This window comes from Capricornis sumatraensis, chromosome X, assembly GCF_032405125.1.
Source record: "Capricornis sumatraensis isolate serow.1 chromosome X, serow.2, whole genome shotgun sequence".
NCBI classification, from domain to species: Eukaryota; Metazoa; Chordata; class Mammalia; order Artiodactyla; family Bovidae; genus Capricornis; species Capricornis sumatraensis.
In genome coordinates, this window is record NC_091092.1 from 11,932,708 (window position 1) to 11,949,067 (window position 16,360).

The 16,360-nt window shown below is 39.9% G+C and overlaps 1 non-coding gene across 1 annotated transcript; it reads left to right on the top strand.

Annotated features, from left to right (window-relative positions):
* The first annotated feature begins 15,556 nt into the window (after positions 1 to 15,556).
* On the top strand, positions 15,557 to 15,630 carry TRNAC-ACA (transfer RNA cysteine (anticodon ACA)). The gene has a single exon. It is a non-coding gene; the product is annotated as a tRNA-Cys (tRNA).
* The last annotated feature ends 730 nt before the right edge of the window (positions 15,631 to 16,360 follow it).

The window sequence follows — 16,360 nt, forward strand, 5'->3', positions numbered from 1 at the left end:
CTTGAATGTTTAATAAACATTTATTGAGCACCAGCTATATTCAAGCACTGTGGTAGGTGCTGGAAACAAGAAACAAGAAATGACCTCTGCCTTTAAAGAATTCTTACTCTAAACAGAATTCCCTGTTCCTGTTCTCAAGCACTCATTGCCTTTATTCTGGCCTTTGGCTGATAAAGATAGCCCTCACTGTTGCACTCTATACAGGCAGGCTTGAGCTGCCCCTAAGCATCCACACCCAAAAAAGACTTCCTCCTGCCCTGTAACCTACCTGGGGCTCTTAGGTATCAAGAAAACTGATAAAAGTCATACTTCATTTTTGGTTCATGGTACACAATTCTGAGTTATGCCACAGAAATTATTTCTGGTGGTCACTTTTCTGCAGTTGAAGAGGAATGAAGAGGGGAGATTGTTACATGGTATCAGACAGCAAGAAGGGGAAGTGGAAGATGTGTGGGGGGTGGTGGGGAGTATGCAGCAATAACCTTAAGTTCTTTCAGCTGGTGAGATGTTTCTATTCTAGAACCAGAAAAGCTAGCTGATTCACCATATCACATATAACCAGGTCTCCCTCCCTATTAGGCCTTGATTTCCAAATAGAAGAGCCAATTTCTGGTGAAAACCTGAGAGGGAAGGAGAAGCCAGTTGTCCAGAAAACTGAAAATCAAGTAAAGGGGAAGCTGGAAGGGGATAACTTCATAGGCACACAGAATTGTACAATACCCAAATTTCTGTTCCAGAACTTAACTCCCTGTGTGACCTTGGGCAAGTCATCTAACGTGAGTCTCAGTCTCCTCATCTCTAAAGTGGTCATTAGTAGCACCTCCCTCAGATGATCAAGAATCTGCCTGCAATGCAGGAAACACAGGTTCAATCCCTGGGTTGGGAAGATCCCCTGGAGAAGGGAATACCCACTCCAATATTCTTGCCTGGAGAATTCCATGGACAGAGAGGAACCTGGAGGACTACAGTCCATGGAGTCAAAGAGTTGGACAGGACTTACCGACTAAACCACACACCACAAATAAGATAATGAATGCCACCCACACTCACTGACTTGTGGTAAATGCTAGTAATGCTAGTAAATGCTAGTTTCCTTCCCATTGTCAGTTCACCTCCAAACACACCTTCACCTCCAACTTCATTGCATCTGTGGTGAAAACTACAAAATGTGAAGACCCTCCCACCACCCCACCAGAAGAGTAAGGAGGCCCAGACGCCTGGGGCACCCTGTGTTTTATGTATCCTGGAGGATGTCAATAATCATTTTCTTCAAATTTCAGGCCATCTCATCAGAGTGTTCGTAGGAAAATCAGATGATTAGTGACTAGATGAATAATTTGCTGCGTAAACTGTAGATCTAAAAGGAATGGGGTATATATGGGAATTAAGTTATTTAATTAAGTTGTGATCAGTGACTGAAGGTTTCAACATACCTACTAATTCTATTAGAGCATGAATTTAATCTCTTTCATTAAATTATATGTATTTATAATATCTACATCTTGACCCAAAGATGTATATATTTTATGTATATATACATCTCTTATGTATATATACATCTTTTATGTGTGTATATATATATGTACACCCAGAGATATATATTATATCTATATAATCTTGACCCAAAGTCTCTAGTCCTGAATTTTTCATAGATAATATGTTCTGTAGGAACATATTCTGAGTATAATTGAGGGCCTGACTGCACCTGGGACTCCCTTAGAACATAATCCATCATAGCAGGGAATTCAACAAAAGGGCCATCTTCAATAATTCAAGGGGTTTACTTTCACAAAAGTAGGAGAGAATTTCTATATATTATCATTTGATGACTTATATTGAGGATCATCCAACCACACTCAGCCCAAATTCTGTGGAGGTTCTGAATGAGCTAATCACGCCCCCACTAGGCTCATCTAGTGTTTCTGCCACTCAGTCCCCGTATTCCAGCCACACTGAGCAGCTTGTACCTCTCGAATATGCCACGTCAAGATCCTCACAAATGATACGCCCTTTGCCAAGAACACCTGTGACCTATTCTTCATGATTTGTATCCCTAACATCAGAAAAATAGACCAGAGGAGAGAAACAGAGTCCAAGGAGGGAGAATTATAAAGGAATTGTTTAAACTCAACACCACAATTCCATAGAAGTCTCTTCCAGTGCTAGCATTCTCATCCTCAAATTAAGAGTAGTCTCTGCCCCTTCTGGAAGAAAATATGGGGTAACTAGGGCTTCCCTCAAAGCTCAGTCAGTAAAAAATCTGCCTGCAATGCAGGAGATCTGGGTTCGGTTCCTGGGTTGCAAAGATCCCCCGAAGAAGGAAGTGGCAACCCACTCCAGTATTCTTGTCTGGAGAATCCTACGGATAGAGGAGCCTGGCAGGCTACAGACCATGGGATCACAACAGTCAAGTACAAGACTTAGCGACTAAACCACCACCAGTAAGTCCCCAGTTCTCTGGGATAATTTAGATTAATATCTGTACTAATATGAAGCTATATTGGGCTCAGAAACCTGAAGTCACCCTGAGCTCCCCACCGAGCAGGCCACGCTTACTAATAAACTTGACACTGTAGCAGACAGTGTAGTGGTGGAGATTTAAAGACTGACACCTTTTGGTTTAAATCCTGATTCCAACACATACTAGCTATGTGACTTTGGGCAAATAACTTCCCCTTTCTGGACCTCGGCGTTCTCCGCCACCAAACATGATGGTCGTGATGGTTTAGTCGCTAGGTCGTGTCTGACTCTTGTGACGCCATGAACTGTAGCTCCTCTAGACTCCTCTGTCCATGGGATTTCCTAAACAAGAATACTGGAGTGGGTTGCCATTTCCTCCTCCCGGGAATCTTCCCAACCCAGGAAACCAACCCAGGTCTCCTGCATTGGCAGGCAGACTCTTTACCACTGAGCCACCAGGGACATGGATAATAATAACTCTCCATGTGGTAGCTGTGAACATTAAATGGTATCATTCATTTGAGAGCTCAAAACAATGCCCGATACATAGAAAATGCTCAGTTTAAAATTAGTACAATTATTTTCACTTTGGTCCTTGATCCTGGGATACAACTCTGCTCATACATCCATAGAACAATTATAGATCATTTCATTTTTGCTAGATGCTAGTGATATAAAGAAGAATAGGATATGTTTTTGTTCTCAGCTCTCAGTCTGGTGAGGGAAACAACCATATAAGCAGCTGAGTATATTATCATCAGCTGTATAGAAAACGATTTTACCAAGTAAAATAGAACATATTCTATGGCACAGTGAACATGCAACAAGCTGTAAATACCGGACTATGAACAGTTTTACTGGCAAAAAGGAGACCAGGGGAGAAAAAGTAGATTGTCAAAAAAGCCTAGCTGTTCACACATATAAACTATCCCAAAACCCGTGTATTACTGATAGTGGACTGACTGGTACACCTACAAGCTTGAAAGACAGCACTGGATACCCTTATTTAAAATAATTTTCAGACAGCAAGAATGAACCACAGCCGAGCTGACTCCTTAAGATATGTCTAGGCTAAGGCAGCCTTCTTAGAGCTAGAAAATAGGTCAGTTCTTCAGCAGCAGCTGGGAGTAGGAGTAGCATAGAACTGTGAAAGCCAGGACCTTCCCCTCAAAGCTTCCAGATTTAGATAACACATGCCTACATGTTTTCTCTTAAATACCTATACATTTTATTGATCTCTTATAAACTAGTTCTCCATCATACCAGATCTGCCAAACTTTCCTTATAACTTATGAGTTTAAGCAAACACTGAGTTCATAATTTCTTTGCTTCAGTTCCAAGGCTTTGCTTTTTCTTTTATACAGATTAACTCTCATGATAGGTTTTTTCTTATAAATCAATAGTTACACAAATCTCAGAAGGGAGATTTGTGTTATGAGAGAACACCTCTCCCCTGTGGCACACACACACACAGGTACACACACAAACCACTTCCTTGACCACTCCTTCACCTAACCACAGAAGTAAGTGAATGGTGCACTAGCACCTTCTACAAAGCATTATGGCAACTTCAAATAGGAATCACAGTCTTTTGGACTCTGTGAGAGAGGGAGAGGGTGGGATGATTTGGGAGAATGGCATCGAAACATGTATAATATCGCATAAGAAATGAATCGCCAGTCTAGGTTGGATGCAGGATACAGGATGCTTGGGGCTGGTGCACTGGGATGACCCAGAAAGATGGTATGGGGAGGGAGGTGGGAGGGGGGTTCAGGATTGGGAACACGTGTACACCCATGGCAGATTCATGTTGATATATGGCAAAACCAATACAGCATTGTAAAGTAAAATAAAGTAAAATTTAAAAAAAATAAAAAATTTAAGTGAATAAAAATGAAATCATTGCATGTAGCATAAAAAAAGAAGTCAATGTGGGACTTCTTTATCCTTTATTTTAAAAATACTTTCAGATGGCTTTAATCAAGCTAAATCAGAGTGGACCTGAACAAAATCAAATAGTGAACGTTTCTTTTTTTGCTTCTTTTTTTTTTCCTTGTAAAAGCTGTAAGTGCTTTATTTTCCTTCTTCTTGGCTTGTCTTTGTGATTAAGGGGATCTGTATTCATCGAGAATTCTAAGAGTCTTGACCTGCAGCAAGCAGATGTTTGTGTTCTGTAAAGGCAGGCAGTCAACATCATTTACTGCTCACCTTCTGTTTGTAGAGGCCCTCCCTGACATCATGAAGACAATTCAGTCTATAAAATGTGACAAAACAAACATGCATGAGACGACTTAATACCAGCTACAGAAAACATGTCAGCAAAAACAAACATCTGTATGAACATTTAGAATTATGGAGAGCACACAGAGAGGGAATGATGGGTTAGATGTAGTTAATTGGTGCTGGATACCTAGAGGTGAATTTTGAACCAGGTGTTCAAGGAGGGTCGAGTATAGCTTAATAATACAGCAAATAGGAAGGAGGAGTACATGCAAACTTTGCAGACCAACTGTTACATTTGTAGTTTAAATGTTTTTGAAAATGTGTGTTAGCATTCCTATCCAGGAAAGGCCATTCTGATATTAGTCATATATTGATATAACAGTCCATTCCTTCCTTCAGTATCTGTGGGGGGTTGATTCCAGGACCTCCCACGGATACCAAAATCCATGGACGCTTAAGTCCCTTATATAAAATGACTTAGTACAGTCAGCTCTCCAAGGAACCCAGAGGCTGACTGTATTTTAAAAAGACAAAGTGAAGTCCAAGTGAAGTTGCTCAGTTGTGTCCAACTCTTTGCGAACCCATGGACTGTAGCCTACAAGGCTCCTCTGTCCATGGAATTTTCCAGGCAAGAGTACTGGAGTGGGTTGCCATTTCCTTCTCCAGGGGATCTTCCCAGCCCAGGGATCAAACCCTGGTCTCCCGCATTGCAGGCAGACGCTTTACTGTCTGAGCCACCAGAGAAGCTAAAAAGACATAAAATCTATATTACTCGCACAAAAGAAATTACTACCTGGGACTAATTGTGGCTGTATGACCAACACATACTAAGAAAAATCAACCCTCTACATTTACCAAGATAATGTAGACTATTTGTGATAGACAGTAAATACTTATTATTCATTTATCCAATGGACCTTCATAGCTCCATAAGAACATTTTAAATTCATCATGAAAGTATATCACTCAAAATTTTTTTTTGGCTGTGCCACGTGACATCTGGGGTTCTAGTTCCCCAGCTAGGGATCAAACCTGTGCCCCCTGCATTGGAAATGAAGAGGTTTAACCATTGGACCACCAGAGAGGTCCCACTCCACATTTTTCACATGCATAGTTTAGTTGATGGACTCTGACTGTCTTCCTTGAGACATCAGTAGCTGGTAAACACACAGCTCTTGGAGCATTACTGAAAGTAATTCATGAGGGGAAAAGGCAACGAAAAAGAGTTACAACCTCTGTCACCGGACAATTTTGGGTATGGAGTATTTTACGAACTATATAACTTAATGAGAAAAAGTACCTCATTCTGAAATCAAACCACCTGAGCTTGCATCCTGGATTTGCTACTTACTAGCTATGTAACTTGGGGGAAATCACTTGACTTCTCTGCCTCAGTTTCCTCACCTGCAAAATGGAGCTAATACTGGTACCTACATTGCAGCACCGGTGTAAGAATGAAATATATGTCACATATTCAGCACATGTCTGCCACATGGTAAATGTTCATTCTTACAATGAAGGAGAGGTTTGAGATGAAAGTTCTGGCTATGGGAAAAGATAAGATTAACACAACGAAATAAAAAGTTATAAAGACAACTTTCTTGGAGTTCTAAGAAAGGCATAGTTTTTATATTCGGTCCTGCTATTACAGCTAAACACAGTAACAGACTCATGTCCATCAACAAATTTTAACTGCCAGCTGCTATCAACACTAGGAGACTCTTCATATGTCAAAGGATTGTTTTTTAAAAATAAGTAATGCCAAATATTGATGATACTTGGCTCATTCATAGATGAGAGTAGACTGACAAGCTTTAGTTATGACAGATTAAAAGATGCACATGAAAGCCTGGAGCAATACTAGATGTCAAGGAGGAGCTGTGGTTTTATGATGATAGTTCTGTTAAACCTGTCAGTGGTCTATCCCTACTCCTTTGTTCAAAGAAAAGCTCTAAGAAGCCAAATTTTACACAAAGTGACTCCATCCTCCGTAATCACAGTAATTACTGACCTCCAAGTCAATCATTGCAAGAATGGCCAGAAACTCTGACAAATAGTCTGGATTCATCTAACACTCCCTTTTGGAAATGGAAACAATGTAATACTATGAAAACAAGGCAATGAACAAAGAGAATCTTGTGAGGTAAGATTGAAAAGATAAGCAGGACATGCTATGAGACAAAACTGGAGTCATGAGGAAATTAAGGTCAAGCAAAAGCTGAGAGAATTCAGCACCACCAAACCAGCTCTTCAACAAATGCTAAAGGATCTTCTCTAGACAGGAAACACAAAAACGGTGTATAAACTCAAACCCAAAACAATAAAGTAAACGGCAACAGGATCATACTTATCAATAATTACCTTAAACGTAAATGGGTTGAATGCCCCAACCAAAAGACAAAGACTGGCTGAATGGATACAAACATAAGACCCCTAAATATGTTGTCTACAAGAGACCCACCTCAAAACAAGGGATACATACAGACTGAAAGCGAAGGGCTGGAAAAAGATATTCCAAGCAAATAGAGACCAAAAGAAAGCAGGAGTAGCAATACTCATATCAGATCAAATAGACTTTAAAGCAAAGGCTGTGAAAAGAGACAGACACTACATCATGATCAAAGGATCAATCCTAGAAGAAGATATAACAATTATAAATGTATATGCAACCAATATAAGAGCACTGCAATATGTAAGACAAATGCTAACACGTATGAAAGGGGAAATTAACAATAACACAATAATAGTGGGAGACTTTAATACCCCACTCACACCTATGGACAGATCAACTAAACAGAAAATTAACAGGGAAACACAAACTTTAAACGATACAATAGACCAGTCACACCTAATTGATATCTATAGGACATTTCACCCCAAAACAATGAATTTCACCTTTTTCTCAAGTGCACATGGAACCTTCTCCAGGATAGATCACATCCTGGGCCATAAATCGAGCCTTGGTAAATTCAAAAAAATTGATATCATTCCAAGCATCTTTTCTGACCACAATGCAGTAAGATTAGATCTCAATTACAGGAGAAAAACTATTAAAAATTCCAACATATGGAGGCTGAACAACATGCTGCTGAATAACCAACAAATTACAGAAGTAATCAAAATATGCATAGAAACAAATGAAAATGAAAACATAACAACCCAAAACCTGTGGGACACTGGAAAAGCAGTGCTAAGGGGAAGGTTCATAGCAATACAGGCATACCTCAAGAAACAAGAAAAAAGTCAAATAAATAACCTAACTCTACACCCAGAGAAGGCAACAGCACCCCACTCCAGTACTCTTGCCTGCAAAATCCCATGAACGGAGGAACCTGGTAGGCTGCAGTCCATGGGGTCACTAAGAGTCGGGCACGACTGAGCGGCTTCACTTTCACTTTTCACTTTCATGCATTAGAGAAGGAAATGGCAACCCACTCCAGTATTCTTGCCTGGAGAATCCCAGAGACAGTGGGCCCCCGTCTATGGGGTCACACAGAGTCGGACACAACTGAAGTGACTTAGCAGCAGCAGCAGCAGCAACTCTACATCTAAAGCAACTAGAAAAGGAAGAAATGAAGAACCCCAGGGTTAGTAGAAGGAAAGAAATATTAAAAATTAGGGCAGAAATAAATGCAAAAGAAACAAAAGAGACCATAGCAAAAATCAACAAAGCCAAAAGCTAGTTCTTTGAGAGGATAAATAAAATTGACAAACCATTAGCCAGACTTATCAAGAAACAAAGGGAGAAAAATCAAATCAATAAAATTAGAAATGAAAATGGAGAGATCACAACAGACAACACAGAAGTACAAAGGATCATAAGAGACTACTATCAGCAATTTTATGCCAATAAAATGGACAACTTGGAAGAAATGGACAAATTCTTAGAAAAGTACAACTTTCCAAAACCGAACCAGGAAGAAATAGAAAATCTTAACAGAGCCATCACAAACACGGAAATTGAAACTGTAATCAGAAATCTTCCAGCAAAGAAAAGCCCAGGTCCAGACGGCTTCACAGCTGAATTCTACCAAAAATTTCGAGAAGAACTAACACATATATTACTCAAATACTTCCAGAAAAATTGCAGAGGAAGGTAAACTTCCAAACTCATTCTATGAGGCCACCATCACCCTGATACCAAAACCTGACAAAGATGCCACAAAAAAAGAAAACTACAGGCCAATATCCCTGATGAACATAGATGCAAAAATCCTTAACAAAATTCTAGCAATCAGAATCCAACAACACATTAAAAAGATCATACACCATGACCAAGTGGGCTTTATCCCAGGGATGCAAGGATTCTTCAATATCCGCAAATCAATCAATGTAATACACCACATTAACAAATTGAAAAATAAAAGCCATATGATTATCTCAATAGATGCAGAGAAAGCCTCTGACAAAATTCAACATCCATTTATGATAAAATCTCTCCAGAAAGAAGGAATAGAAGGAACATACCTCAACATAAAAGCTATATATGACAAACCCACAGCAAACATTATCCTCAATGGTGAAAAATTGAAAGCATTTCCCCTAAAGTCAGGAACAAGACAAGGGTGCACACTTTCACCGCTACTATTCAACATAGGTTTGGAAGTTTTGGCCATAGCAATCAGAGCAGAAAAAGAAATAAAAGGAATCCAAATTGGAAAAGAAGAAGTAAAACTCTCACTGTTTGAAGATGACATGATCCTCTACATAGAAAACCCTAAAGACTCCACCAGAAAATTAGTAGAGTTAATCAATGAATATAGTAAAGTTGCAGGATAAAAAATCAACACACAGAAACCCCTTGCATTCCTATACACTGACAATGAGAAAATAGAAAGAGAAATTAAGAAAACATTTCCATTCACCATTGCAACAAAAAGAATAAAATACTTAGGAATATATCTACCTAAAGAAACTAAAGACCTATATATAGAAAACTATAATTCACTGCTGAAAGAAATCAAAGAGGACACTAACAGATGGAGATATATACTGTGTTCATGGATTGGAAGAATCAACATAGTGAAAATGAATATACTACCCAAAGCAATCTATAGATTCAATGTAATCCCTATCAAACTACCAACGGTATTTTTCACAGAACTAGAAAAATTAATTTCACAATCTTTATGGAAATACAAAAAACCTTGAATAGCCAAAGCAATCTTGAGAAAGAAGAATGGAACTGGAGGAATCAACCTGCCTGACTTCAGGCTCTACTACAAACCCACAGTCATCAAGACAGTATGGTACAGGCACAAAGACAGAAATATAGATCAATGGAAAAAAATAGAAAGTGCAGAGATAAATCCACACACCTATGGACACCTTATCTTAGACAAAGGAGGCAATAATATACAATGGAGAAAAGACAATCTCTTTAACAAGTGATGCTGGGAAAACTGGTCAACCACTTGTAAAAGACTGAAAGTAGAACACTTTGTAACATTGTACACAAAAAAAGACTCAAAATGGATTAAAGATCTAAATGTAAGACCAGAAACTATAAAACTCCTAGAGGAGAACATAGGCAAAACACTCTCCGACATACATCACAGCAGGATCCTCTATGACCCACCTCCCAGAATACTGGAAATGAAAACAAAATTAAACAAATGGAAACTAATTAAAATTAAAAGCTTCAGCACAAGAAAGGAAACTCTAAGCAAGGTGAAAAGACAGCCTTCAGAATGGGAGAAAATAATAGCAAATGAAGCAACGGACAAAGAATTAATCTCAAAAATATACAAGCAACTCCTGCAGCTCAAATAAATGACCCAATCAAAAAATGGGCCAAAGAACTAAATAGACATTTCTCCACAGAAGACATACAGAGGCTAACAAACACATGAAAAGATGCTCAACATCACTCATTATCAGAGAAATGCAAATCAAAACCACAATGAGCCATTTCACGCCAGTCAGAATGGCTGTGATCCAAAAGTCTACAAGGAAAAATGCTGGAGAGGGTGTGGAGAAAAGGGAAGCCTCTTACACTGTTGGTGTGAATGCAAACTAGTGCAGCCACTATGGAGAACAGTGTGGAGATTCCTTAAAAAAGTGGAAATAGAACTGCCTTATGACCCACCAATCCCACTGCTGGGCATACACACCGAGGAAACCAGAACTGAAAGAGTCATGTGTACCCCAGTGTTCATCGCAGCACTGTTTATAATAGCCAGGACATAGAAGCAACCTAGATGTCCATCAGCAGACGAATGGATAAGAAAGCTGTGGTACATATACACAGGGGAATATTACTCAGCCATTAAAAAGAATACGTTTGAATCAGTTCTAATGAGGTGGATGAAACTGGAGCCGATTATACAGAGTGAAGTAAGCCAGAAAGAAAAACACTAATACAGTATACTAACCCATATGTATGGATTTTAGAAAGATGCTAACAATAACCCTGTATGTGAGACAGTAAAAGAGACACAGATGTATAGAACAGTCTTTTGGACTCTGTGGAAGAGGGAGAGGGTGGGATGATTTGGGAGAATGGCATTGAAACATGTATAATATAATATCATATGAAATGAATCGTCAGTCCAGGTTCAATGCATGATACGGGGTGCTCGGCGCTGGTGCACTGGGATGACCCAGAGGGATGGTACGGGGAGGGAGATGGGAGGGGGGTTCAGGGTGGGGAACACGTGTATACCTGTGGTAGATTCATGTTGATGTATTGCAAAACTAATACAATATTGTAAAGTAATTATCCTCCAATTAAAATAAATAAAACAAAAACAAAATGATGGTGGTTATGTTCAAATAAAACTTTATTTATAAAAGCAGGCAACAGGCAAGATTTGGCCTCCCAGTCATAATTTATCAGTCTGTGCTCCACAGCAGATGCCCCCAGCCTCCAGGCCACAGACCAGTACCTCCTGTCAGATCACCAGCAGCATTAGATTGCACAATAAATATAATAATGCACTTGAATCATTCCCCCATCCCATGTCCATGGAAAAATTGTCTTCTATGAAATCCATCCCTTGTATCAAAAAGGTTGGGGACCACTGCTCTAGAGGATTCAGGAACAACAAGGGAAGATACTTGGATCCTTGAACTACCTCATAGAGTGCAACTGCAGAAATGCTCTGCCTGACTAAACCAGCTATACGGTTATGACAGGGAAGCGGAGGGAGGGAACAAGAGAAGGGAAGGGAGGCAGAGGAAGAGAGAAGGAAAGAGGGAAACAGAGAAATCAACACATCAATTTCCACCTGTCTTAAGGCTTTTTATTTTGCTGTCTTTTACAGTGGCATATTCCCTACCTTAACAAATACATCTCTTTTCCTGAGACCTGGTTTTCAAGCATTTTCTGGATACCAATGGGCAAATATACTAGTTATAAATTATCCATTACTTAAAGTATCTTAAGTGAGCCATTGGTAACCAAAAGAACCTAATTAGAACAGGTGTCTTAGAGAACAGGACAACCAAAAATCTTGGATAGACGCCATGAAAGCTGACACTAAATTTGCACTTGCTCAAATAATCTTTCTTTCTGAAGATATCTTCCTGACCCTCCCAATGATTATGATTGAAGTGATGTAAGGAATAGGGGACTTAACAACTAGAGTTGTTTCCTTGTCAACCCCGATAACCCTATGACAATATGCCATGGACTGGAGGCAGGGGAACCTGTGACAAATTTTGAGTTTTTATAAGAATGAGATCAAGAATAATAATCCATTAAGCAACTCACATCTCTGCACAAGAGAACATTTCTGTGATAGGCAGTTTTTAAAATGACTCCCAATGATCTCTGTCTTCTGATATTCACATCCTTATATAATCTTCCTTTGGATATGAGCTGCTCCCTTTGAGTGCAGCTGGATCTAGTGACTTGTTTCTAAGGAACATTATATGGCAAAAGTGATGAGATGTCATTTCTGAGATCAGTTTACAAAAGATTATGATTTTGTCTTCCTGTCACTCTTTCTCCCTCACTTGCTCACTTTGATTAAGCCAGCTGCCCTGTTATAAGCTGCCCCATAAAAAGCCCATATGGCAAGTAATTTAGGGTGAGCTCTGGTCAACAGCCTGGTCTGATGCCCACAAGCCAACAATCCACGAGGAACTGAATTCTACCAACAATCACACGAGAGAGCTTAGAAGTAGATCATTCCCCAGTTAAGCCTTGAAATGACTGTAGCCCTGGCCAACACCTGGATTACAGCCAATGTGAAACCCTGAAGCAGAGTACCCAGCTGAATCATAACCCAGTGCTTGGCCCACACAAACTGTGTAATCATAAATGTGTATTGTTCAAAACACCATTTGGGAATAATTTCTTATATAGCAAGAAGTATCTTACACATTGTCTGTGAATCGCAGGTGATTTGGGGCTTCCCTCATGGTTCAAACGGTAAAGAATCTGCTTGCAATGCAGGAGACCATGGTTCAGTCCCTGGGTGGGGAAGATCCCATAAAGAAGGGAATGGCTACCCACTCCAGTATTCTTGCCTGGAGAATCCTATGGACAGAGGAACCTGGCAGGCTACAGTCCATGGGGTTGCAAAGAATAGAACATGACTGAGCAACTAACACTGGGTTATCAAAAACTTTTCTATACACCCAGGAAATCTTGGAGTTCAATCTTCCTAGCTAATAATCACACTCTACTGAGAGTTACCTGGTTAACTTAGGTGCAATTCACACTAGACTAGAAGCTCCAAGAGGGCTGGAACTGTCTGTCCTCTTCACTGTTGCATCCCCAATCCTAACAAAGTGACTACTGACAATATTGGCAAAAGGAATGAATGAGTGGGTAGCTGAGTGGGTAGGTGGCTGGATGAACAAATGAAGCCAACAAATGAAGAGGTAACTGACACCATGTGGTTTGTGAAATGTTTCTTAGGAAGCCTTGTACAAAAATAACAAAACTGCCTTTTTATTTCACTGTTTCCTTCCTCAAATTTCAATAAATCTCAGTTCCTCGAACCACTTTAAATCACAAGTTCAACTCAATGGATCAGGAAGAATGAAAACTGTCATACAGTGAAACTGCAGGAAGCCTAAAGTCAAAAGTAGTGTGTTGTCTGGAAAGCAGCTCCCTTGCCTTTTAAAGAGTGGCATACACCAAAACCTTATTTATCCTTGATTTGGGAAATATTCAGCTCAGTTTATATAGTTGTTAAGACAAGGGATCCCAGCTCAAGCAGGGACATCTACCTGCCATACTGTGTGTCTACCTACTAGGTTGCATTATTAACAGGGCTGAAAATTGAATTCTATCTTAAATGTGTTATGAGAGGTCATTATTTAAAAGAAACATAGGATATATCCTCTCTAACACAACAAATAATTTAGTTACATGGTCCATAAATCTAGATTTCCACACATATAAGTTTCACCATTTTATAAAGCCAGATGTTCATATATCAAGTTTAGAGCAATGAAATCTGTGATCCCTCAGGACAGAGAAATTGAAAGGGCAACTGGAGAGTAGGCCAAATGCATCTTTCAACCCTTTCTGCTGGAATCACTGCAAAGTCAGGCCCACTTCAGAAGTAGCTCTGCCACTGGGAAATAAATGAAAGGAATTCTAGGAGGTCTAGCTGCTGGTCTTGCCCTGCCTACACACCTCAGTTCCTCTTTTGTGAAGTTACTGCAGAGAACTTCAGTTCCTATAAAATCCAGTTTCCTTACCTCTAAACAATGTCTGCTGGTAAAGAATCTGCCTGTCAAGCAGGAGACATGGGTTTGATCCCTGGGTTGGGAAGATCATCAGGAGAAGGAAATGGCAACCCACTCCAGTTTTCTCACCTGGAAAAATCCCATAGACAGGGGAGCCTGGCAGGCTACAGTCCATGGGGGTGGCAAAGAGTCTTAGAGACTGAAGTGTGGAAGCACCACACCCGAGAAGAATAGAATAGCAGAAGCAGCCAATCAAGAGCCAAACAATGGATTGCTGGGTGACATTGACAGCTCAACTGATGCTAGAACTGTCTGTAATGGCACAAATTCATATTATTACAGGATAAAGGATGAGAGAGGTGCTCATTAAAGGAGTTTACTGATGAAGTTTGCAAGCTTTTTGATATGTTCACTGTATGGCAGCACAATTTCAGTATAACTGGTCAAGCCCTGCTGATAGGGACAACTAATTTAGGGAAAGAGACTGTGCAAGCAGTGTCTATTCCAAATTTTAGCTATTTTCTTAAGTTCTATTCTTTCATTTTCCCCTCTCTTTAAGCAAAACTGACCTTATCTCAACTTTAACTTACAAAACGGAAGCAACTTCAACTTCCAGTCCCTGAAACTAGCCTAATCTGTGTCTGCCCTCAATTTTTTCTCCTTCCTACTGTTATCATCAAAGTGATGTCTCTACTCTTTTTAGCCTTCCCTCCTGGGCTCTGGATTCCATTCCCTTCTGCCTTCTCAGGGTCCTTACTGCATTCATCATCCCTCTCATTCCTGGATATTCAAAATCTCCCTTGCAGCCTTAAAAGTTCTCCAGGGAATGAAAAGAATTGAAACATGCCTGACTAGAAGGAACTTGGAGTGTGTCCAACAGACCAAGAAAATGCTGAAGCTACCCTAAGTCTAGAAAGGTACACAGAGACATCAATTAGACTGTACTGATTAGTCCATAATGGCAAAATACTTAAATTCTAGAGAGTATTTAATTTAAATTCAGAGTATTTAATCAGTCTTAGCAGACAGGACTAGTGGGTGGTTGGGTGTACTAGCCCTGTGCCCTTTTTATACTACCTCCTGGGGATTTGTGTCTGTAAATCCACATGTGTTAATCACAGTCTGAAGAGATCACAGAATTCTGCTTTCCAACAAGGGCAAAGAAGCGAAACTTTTCACCAATTTCTTATTGACAAATTCTGAGGATTGAAGGGAAGGCTTGAACTTCTCTGGTGGCTCAGTGGGTAAAGCGTCTGCCTACAATGCAGGAGACCCAGGTTCGATCCCTGGGTCGGGAAGATCCCCTGGAGAAGGAAATGGCAACCCACTCCAGTACTCTTGCCTGGAAAATCCCATGGACTGAGCAGTCCATGGGGTCGCCAAGAGTCAGACACAACTGAGCAACTTTCCTTTCCTTTCCTTGAAAAAATCACAGGTCCTGGTAAGTGTGTGTGCATATATATCCTTGATATGCATGGCTAGGCCACATAGAGTTTTTAAAATCATAAAGAGAAGTGTTATCTATTCCTTCGAGCTACATATGAGGTTCCTTCCAATTACAAATACATTTAGTATCCCCAATAGGGTGAGAATAGTCAGGGATATAAAAAATGAAAGACAATTTTAGTTTTGGCAACACTGGTTACAGAGTTCTTTCAGAGTCATTATGAGTCATTACTGCCTACATTACAGAAACAATTCACAGAAGCCAAGCTTTGGCCACTTAATTAGGACATATGGAGGCTGCTCTAATATTAAGGGAGCTGCACAATCAAGGCAGAGCTAAATCAGGAAAAAATGGTGCCCAAATTTCAACCCCAAAATCTAAATGGTTGAATGTTACATGGCTTGGTTAACTTTTTCAAAAATATGAAAATTTCCCCAGTAAAAGGATAACCAGGTTTCATTTCTGCCACAAGTTTCCTCTTAAAACCAAAGTGAATTCTCTGAAGATGGGGGATTTAAAGATATGATTAAAGAAGAGCTCACACATCTGTGTGTTTTATTCCAGCCAAGTAATCACCCTGTG